The following is a 9157-nucleotide window of genomic DNA, read 5'->3' on the forward strand; positions in this document are numbered from 1 at the left end:
CCTTGTATAGAATAATTGAATTCCTCCTCCTACACATCTCTTGAACAACAAATATCTGGAATTATTTTGTTTTTGACATGTCAATCTTGACTTTATTCTTAAATGTGTACTTATGTAAGAAGTACATGGTTCTAAAATTTCACGAAAATTCTTTCAAACTTACTTTTTGTTGAATTGTCTAGTTAAAGAAAATCAATTACAATTTATATATAAAAATGTTCTGTGCACAATTCTGCATCACATACACTAACATTGGAATGATACAGAGAAGATTAGCATGGCCACTGGGCAAGGATGACAGGCAAATTCCTGAAGCATTCCATCGCCCAATATTTTAGGAAATGGAAAGACTTGGAAAAAAATTATTAATTGAAGTAAGCCAAGTCCAAAGAAACTTAGGTCCCATGGTTTCTCTAATTTTCAATAACTAATGTATGTCTAGGATAAGCAGAAAAGGCCAAAAGTTATGTGTATATGACCAGATAAGATTATGTTAAGGGAAATGAAACCCATGTTAGGGACACAAGTGGTTTTTTTTTTCTTGCTATTGTTTCTCATGTACTTGTAAAGTGCAGTGTGTTTTTTTTTTGTTTCTTTGTATGTTCGTCCCCCATGCTATAACACCTGTTTTCACTGTATTTGAAGTTGGTGCGCCTACATCTTGTATATACTCTCCTCTAATTTGGTGAGGGGAAGGAAAAAAAAAACAAAATGATTAAATAGGGATACAGGTATACCCATTGTAACAATAAGATGCACAAGACACTATGTTGTAAAGTGAACTTTACAATTGAGGTGGGGAAAGGGAGGAGGTTAATGGACTTGTGGAGGTGGGAGGGAAGGGATGTAGGGGAACAATAAAGGAGGAGGTAACAATGCTTGTTAGGGAATGTACTCATTACCTTGCTCATGTAAGTGTTACCCCTATGTACAGTATTTTTACAATAAGAACGTATAAAAATGTTCTGAGATGGAAGAGTTTATTTCCTTTATTTTACTCATATAATATCGTTAGCAAAGGAAGTCATGCAAAACTCCGATATGAAGGCATTTTGAATACAAATGTGGGTGAATGCACGCATGTGCTCAAGTACTTGAATGTGTGTTGACGTGCTCAGTGTTTGAAATCAGGGCTTCAAGGTCTTGCTGGGCCTTTTTTCTCTAGATTGATGAGCTACAAAATGAGCTACATCTCCATTCTTGGCCCTATGCTAGTTCATTAAAATTTTTGAAAAATAATCTCCTGAATTTATTTTGCCCTGATTGGCTTCCAACTGCTATCCACAGATCTCAGGCTCCTGAGTAGATATCCAGAGTAGTTAGGATTACAGGTGTGACAAACCAGCAAAAGCTTTCAGAATAACGTTAAAAGTAGAAGAAAATTTACTTCAGAGGGCATGTTTTAGCATCTCCAATTTTAAAGCATTTTGGAGTGATTATTTATGATTTTTTTTTCTTTTTGGATACTTATAAGACAGTAGGTGATATTTAAAGGTTTTAGTACTTTTTAAAGAGGATACTGGAATTGTGGGACAGAAGAAATTTGCCTCTCTTTGGACCTCAATGTATAAGCTCAGTTCTGTGCATGATAACCCAGTGTCACCAACACAGTCTGTATTGAAGACAAATGTGATAGAAAACAATCACCATGGGCAATATTTACTATGCTATTATTTCTTGGACAATATGAATATTGAATTGAGAGTGTAATAGAATGGAGAGATTTTATCTACCTTTTGTGTATTGCTGAAAGACTTTCAGAAACTTTCATTTCTTTCCCCACTGTGTGTGTCTTTAGGCCGTGCACTTACTGCATTTAATTACAATTTTTCCCAACACTAAAATGGTAATAACATTAACATTATAGCAAATGTTATCTTAACAATTAAGGGAATAAAACTTGTGAAATACTTAAAATAAACTTCTAGGAATGAGCTTTGAGTTTAGCCAGCAATCTTTTATAAATACTAAATAGAACGTCATAAGTAGTACAGAAACCATTACATGTAGTGAGTAACTAGAAGTAATATCTATTGATCATGCTCTGCTTCCAAGGAAGCCAGGTGGATAACTTCTCATGCTGTAAATCAAACTGGTTATGTTATGTCTTGATAGTGTAAAAATATCAGGGACAGAATGATGAAGGAATATTGTAGACTGAGGTGAAAGCCATATGAAAATGTGCAAAACTGATAAAACATAAAAGTATCTGAGCAGTATTTTGTGTTTTACAACATTTAAGTTACATCGCAAAGATAAAGAAGTCATAGAAGAATAAATTCTTTTTTGTTGTCCTATCATAGCTCCTTAAAAGGATGAACTCTTTCCTCATTCTTATACAGGCATCATCGGATGAGAGGAACTGTAGTTTTTTGTTGTTGTTGTTTGCTTCCTTCCATTTGTTCTTCAGTTTGAAATCTGAGCTACTTGAGACTGAAAGAAACCAAGGGAAATTAGACAAACAGGCTTTGGAAAGAACAATCAATGTAAAATAAACTACAGCCCTGTAACAGGTCTAACTAAATTGAGTTATATAGTGTCAATTTTTAACAGAAAATGATGTAAGCAATACCATGTTATTGAAAACTGAAAAATGTTAAGAGTTGCTTCATTTTTTTTATTTTCTACTACCTTGAATTTATTATTGATCTGATTTAGCGAGATTAAAGATGAGATTAACCAGAACCTCGATTAAAAATGGACAAAAGTTCTGAATAGACATGTTCTCCATAAGCCCTGAAAATTGCCTGTGGGTTTACAAAGTTGTGTTTAATACAACTTCTATGCTGCCTTAATGCTTTTTGAGCAGAAGTCATTAGAGAAATATAATTCAAAATTACTATGAAACAACTTTATAACTATTATAACTCATCAAAAAATCAATGGATCCAGTTATGGTGGTAAAGGCTTGTAATTCCAAGCATTTAAGAGGTTGGATTTAATTCTAAGGCCAGTCTAGGGTACTGCAAATAGTAAAAACCTGCCCTTTATTACCTTTGAATAAACGGTAATAATGTTGGTGAGAGTGTGGAGAAAAGGAAATTTTCTACACTATTGGTCAAAAAACAGTTTAGTATTCTCGTTGTAGAAAGTAGTATGCAAGTTTCTAAAAAAATCCAAAGTTGAGATATCATCTGATCCACCAATCATGTGATTATTTCTCTCTGCGTACCTCATAAATATATCTGTAGTTCATTGTTATTCACATTATTCACAAGAGCAGCCAAGATATAAGTCAATGTTTAGTGTTCAACTACAGACTAATAAAGCAACTGTGGTACATGCACAAATATCTTTTTCTGTTTCATCTTTAAAATAACAAGAGACTGCTCCCATTAGCCACAACTTACAATGACCTGAAAGATGTATTCGAAATGAATAAAAATGTTGTGTTCTGATCTTTGTAAACACACACACACACACACACACACACACACACACACACACACACACACACAAACTCAAATATTAAGACAGATTTTTTTTAAAGTAAAGCAAAGTGGAAATTCTGGGGCATTTAGTTCACAATGTAGAAGATACTAGATATACAGTATGAGGTATAGAGTTGAAATGTGCAACATGAGGATACAGGGGACAACAGTGGCCTTACATAGGAATGAAGCTAAGTAAGTAGGAGTTGTTCTTCCTAGTAGGGGTTGCTCTTTTAGTTGTTCTTCTTTTAGTAATTGAAAAGATGAATGTAATTCTTTCAATATACCTGTCTGTTTGCAGAAATGATAACAAACAATATTGTAATAATGTTGCATACTCAACATAGAACAAACTGTCAAATTAAAATACATGAGATTATCCTTGATGTAAACTAATTATTACAAATAAGGGAAACCATGGGAACTATGTTTCTTTAAGTCTGGTTTACTTCACTTAATATGATTTTTTCCAAGACCTTCCATTTCCTTACAAATGAGGTGGTATCTTTCTCTCTGATGGAAGCATGATACGTGTGTCTATGTGTGTATGTAAGTGTGTGTGTCTCATTTTCTTGATCCATTCATCTACTGAGGGGCTTCAGAGTTGATTCCACATCTTAGCTATGGTAAATATTACTGTGATAAACATAATTGCGCTGGTAGCTTTAGTGTGGCCTTGTTTGTGATCATCTGGTTAAATGCCCAGAAGTGGGATTACTGGGGCATAGGAGCGTTATTTTGTACATCAAGGATAATCTTAGTAGATGAGTAGAATAACTCAATAGCTATGTACATATGACCATATAGGGTGATTCTAAGTGAAATGAACTCCAAGACATGTTCTTTGTTGTTGTTGTTCTTAATGTACTACATGATTTATTTTTATCCTTTTGTGTTTTCCCCACCTATGGTTTATCCCCTGTAGTCACTGTATTTGATTTTGATTCCCTGGGTATTGTAAATATGTTGATCTGAACTGGGGAAGGGGAAGGAAAAAAAACAAAATAGTGAGACAAAGGACAAAGGGGGAATCTATGCAACAGTGATACTCACAAAACAATAGGTTGGAAACGGATCTTGGGAGGTGCATTGGGAGGGAAGAGGGAGAAAAATGGGTAAAGGGGTAACAAGTTAGAAAAGAAATTAATTCCTTACCTTAATTATGTAACTCTAACCCCTCTGTACATTACCTTGACAATAAAATTTAAATAAAAAATAAAATAAAATATATGAGAGCAGCAATACTGTCAGTGGGACTAGGGGAAATTCTGTACATACAAAGAAAAGTAGAACAGCTATGGAGAGCAACAATTTGACTTTAACGTAAGAAGTAATAAACTAGCATACAGATTTTCAGCCTCATGTCAGTCACTAAAAAGGGAAAACAAAATGCATAATTAGCAAACCAATAGAGATAAAATAGAAAACTAAGCAATTGAGGTGAAGGGGTGACTTGGATCAAGTATAACAAATTAGAAAACACAATTAGAAAACAATAACAAGGTGGTAAGTTTAAAAAACATAGGGCTGGGAAGGTGGCTCAGTGGTAGAGTGCTTGCGTTGCATGCATGAGGCCCTGGGTTCAATTCCTCAGCACCACATAAGCAAAAAGAAAAAAGCCAGAAGTGGCGCTGTGGCTCAAGTGGTAGAACGCTAGCCTTGAGCTGAAGAGCTGAGAGACAGCGCCCAGGCCCAGAGTTCAGGCCCCACAACCGGACCCCCCCAAAAAAAATAAATAAATAATAAAAAACATTACCCATAATTCTATTAAATGTTGTTTACATCACCATTTGTTAGAACTATAATTCAAATCACAGTTTAATAGTATGTCATTTTAATAATAGTTTACTTATTATTGATTACTTCATATTCAATGTTTAATATATAATTTTATTTTCTGCAGATATAGAAAAGAAAAAGTGAAGCTAATATTAATAAATTAATGTAATAATTCAAAATGTATCCTACACTTAGCACTCTTCTTAACATGAAAAAATAAATTATTGCACATGACTCCTGGTATTAGGTGGAAGGGTTCAGCATTGTAGTAAAATTCACACCACACAATACAGGAGGGTATTACTCCTCTAATCTAGCTTAAATTGTGGAAATTTGAATTTTACATGCATTTTTAATTCCTGTCTAAGTGACATCTAAAACATATACAATCATATACATGAGGAGTATTTCAGATAATACTTAAAAGTCACATTCATTAATTAAATTTTTATTATTTTGTACCAAATAAATATTTAAAGAGAGACTGGATTTCTGAGTAGATGATGGTGTATATGTGCCAGATTATTCATATTGAGGCTTATTTTATATTTCTGACATTGTTTCTACAGTCAGATTTAATTTTCCATAAAGGGTTAAGTGCATTATATAGGATATATGAAAGTAAACTGAATGTTTATTCCAGTAATCCTTTGCCATTTGTCTAATCCCAATATAATTCATCCATGTGTTTAAAGTAATGAAAATAACAACAGATAAAAGAAAGATAAATCAGTCTGTAGTAGACAAGTATTTTCACCTTTATTTTCACAGTTGGTCCTCTTTTACACTACAGAATATTCTTGGGAAAATGTGCTCCAGGCTGGCCACAACTGCAGAATATTATGGTTTGATGTATCATAAGAGAAGGAAGGAAGGGGACCTTCCTTCCAAAAGTCTGCTCCATGGGATGTGATCTGCTTCATGGTGCTGAATTGGAAATGAACATTTTTCACGCTCAACCTTGAAAAGCCATCTTGATAGACCATTTCTATAAGTGGTTACAGAGGATTATTGATGGCTTTGTAAGGATGCCACATTGCCTCATTTTGAGACAATTAACAGGAATTTAGTCAGCTGTTTCTTTGTATCTTTAGGAGAAAAACCTATTGACTCTTGGTCAGGGGATCACTGGGACCCAGAGAAGCTACTATCTTGAATAGTAATCCTAGACCTCTAAAACCAAAAAAAAAAAAAACACACACACAAAACAAACAAACAAACAAAAAATCCAGTAAGCACAGCCAGTCATGTCTGCTATCACAGCCTACATGAAGTCAGGCAAGAAACAGAAGCTGAAAGTCATTTAGCTGATAAATAATATATTTTTTATGAGGCAGATTGAAATGAGACTCCAGAGAGAGGGTCAGAAAGACTGAACAGAGACACTAAAGTTGATCACACAAAGATTAGAAAGTAGAGTTCCTTGTAGAACAAATAAATCATAGATTAGAAAGTAGAATTCCTTGTAGAACAAATAAATCATAGAAAGCCTATGCATGTAAGAACAAGACAGATCTTAGTCAGATTTAGTAAGGGTCTGTCAAGTCTGTTAATTTATTTAAAAAACCAGCTGATTTGCTGATTCATTCTATGTTTTATTTTGTCTTTATTTAGTTATTTCTGATTTAATTTTTTAATTTGTTTCTGTCTATTGTTTTGGGTTTGGGCTTCTTCCTGTTTTCAAGGAGCTTGAGCTACATAAGTAAAATATTCATTTGAGATTTCCCCAATTACTTGATGTAGGCACACAGAGCTATAAATTTTCGTGTAAGTACTACAAATATCAGAGTAGCTGGTATTTTGTGTGTTCATTTTTGTTAAATTGTAGAAACTTTCAGATTTCCATTATAATCCCTTCAGTGTTGCACTGGTCATTCAGCAACTTTTTGTTCAGTCTTCATTGGTTTGACAATTTTTTTGCTTTAGCTGTTTAATACTAAGTTTATTCTGTTATGGTCGGACAAGAAATTGGAATTCAATTAATTTTTCTTTCAATTTGAACAGAATTTCTATGTGACATAGGATATGTTCTATTTTGAAGAATCTTCCATGAGCTGCTGCGAAGAATGTATAGTCTGACATTGAATGTATATCCTGTAGATGTCTGTAAGGTATAGGTGGTCAATGTAGTGATTTAGGTCTGCAGTTTCTTGGTTGATTTTTTTCCTGCATAACCAATCCATGGAAGGGAATGAGGTGTTGAGATGTCTTTTTAGGTTAAGTAGTATTTGGTTGATGAAGTGGGATGCTGCACTATTCAGGGCATTGATATTTAGACTTGTTATATCCTCCTAATGGAGAGTTGCTTTTATCAATATATAATGTCTCTTCCCACTAATTTTAATTTGAGTTCTATTTTACCTTATGTTAGTAATTCTGCTGTGGACTGTTTATGGTCTCCATTTGCTAGAAAATTTTCCTTTCATCCTTTTAGTTTGAGTATGTGTTTGTTTTTGTCAATAAAATGTGTCTCTTTTAGATACTATTTGGATGCGTCTTATTTTTTGATACTAATCTCTAATCTATGTCTTCTATTTGGAAATTTAAGTCCATTGATATTGAGAGTTAAGACTGAGAAATATCTGATAAATCCTGCTATGTTATACACCTGCTGTTAGGAGCTGTGCCTCATCTACTCTTAATATAGTTACCTTGTTCTGTAGTAGGGAGCATTTTATATAACCAGTTCCTCTTCCTCTTCTTCTTGATCTTCTCTATGTAGGATATATTTGATTAACTTCAATCCTGCTGATTTGGTGGAAAAACGTTGTTTCAAATTTTCTTTGTCATGAAATATGTTTATATATCCTTTAAATGTAAAGGAGAGTTTGGCTTGGGACCATATTCACGGTTGGTAGTGGTTTACCTTTAATGTTTGTCATATATAATGCCAGGCTCTCCTTTTTACCATATCAGCTAAGAAATCTGTATTTATTCTGACTGTATATCCTTTATAAATAATTAAACTTTTCTCTATGGCAGCTTTAAGAATCCTTCCCTTGATAGTTAATGATCCTCTAATTGATTATGATCTGGTGGTGGATTGTTCAGTTCTACAATTCTGTTTGGTTTCTAAATACTTCTCTTCTCTGCATGAGCCTATCTCGTTGAATGTTTGGCATGTTCTCTGCTAGAATTCTGTAATATGCTTCCCATTCATTTATTTTCTTGCTCTTCTCCTTCTTGACACCTATTTCCCTGAAATTTGATCTTCTAACTGAGTCTTGAAGTTCTGGCAAGATCATTTCTTATTTCTTGGAGTTTTTCTAAATGACTATCTCCTCTTTCCTATTAGGCCTATTCTGTCTTTGACCCTGAGATTATCTTCTATGTCATCTTTTTACTGTAGAGACATTCTACTTTGTTTTTGATTTCTCTGTCTTCTAATTGGTCATTTTTAGGGGTTCTATCCCTTTATTAATGCTTTGTTTTAGGTCTTGTATGTACTTTCTGTACATTTTTTCTTTGGTTGGGGGAGTTGCAAGGGCTGTTTTCTTAGCTGTGTCTTCTCTTATATCTTTTAACTAGGCATCCATTTTATTCCTGGACTCCTTTGTATTCTCAGAATTTATTTATCTTTCTGTTTGTAGTCTCCGTGAATTATTTTTCTAATGATTGGTTGGTCTCATCTTGTTCACAAATTTTCTTGTAGAGGTTTTCTATCTTTCCATTAATCACATTTTTCAGTCGTATATGTAATGTATTTTGGTAACTATCTTCTAGATCCTTGATTGTCTGTTCTAATGCCTAGTTATTTACTGTGTGAATTATACTACCTTGACATCACTTTTCTTGTATTTTTCCGATTTGTTCTGTCCATTTGGAGGTTTTCTTTTTGGGGGATCTATGATCTTAATAGGTGAATCTCTATGTTCTTGGTTGATTTGAGGTGTTGGTTTGGTCTTCTGTTGTGATTTGCTTTTCTGGAATTAAGTTTTTGTTTCGAC

At 33.8% G+C, this 9157-nt stretch overlaps 1 pseudogene; it reads left to right on the forward strand.

Moving 5' to 3' along the window:
• The first annotated feature begins 222 nt into the window (after positions 1 to 222).
• Positions 223 to 335, forward strand: LOC122099821 (annotated as a pseudogene).
• The last annotated feature ends 8822 nt before the right edge of the window (positions 336 to 9157 follow it).

The sequence above is a fragment of the Dipodomys spectabilis genome, unplaced genomic scaffold, assembly GCF_019054845.1.
Source record: "Dipodomys spectabilis isolate Male_0828 unplaced genomic scaffold, ASM1905484v1 ptg000538l, whole genome shotgun sequence".
Taxonomy (NCBI): Eukaryota; Metazoa; Chordata; class Mammalia; order Rodentia; family Heteromyidae; genus Dipodomys; species Dipodomys spectabilis.